The following is a 230-nucleotide window of genomic DNA, read 5'->3' on the forward strand; positions in this document are numbered from 1 at the left end:
CTGCACGGGCGCCGGCGCAGCCCAGCCTCGCTCGAGCCCGTGCTCGGGCGGGCGTGCGTTTGTTTATGTTTCGCTCGGGCCCGTTCAAGTGCTCCCCGCGGCGCCGCGGCCAAAGTCTGGCGTCTTTGCAGGGCTCCTCTCCGCGCCCCCAGCCCTGCAAGCACCGCGCCCCCCTGACAACCCCCTCTTGGGGGCCGGGCCCAAGGCCGGGGACGGCGCGGGCAGCTCCT

The sequence above is a fragment of the Myotis davidii genome, unplaced genomic scaffold, assembly GCF_000327345.1.
Source record: "Myotis davidii unplaced genomic scaffold, ASM32734v1 scaffold68, whole genome shotgun sequence".
NCBI classification, from domain to species: domain Eukaryota; kingdom Metazoa; phylum Chordata; class Mammalia; order Chiroptera; family Vespertilionidae; genus Myotis; species Myotis davidii.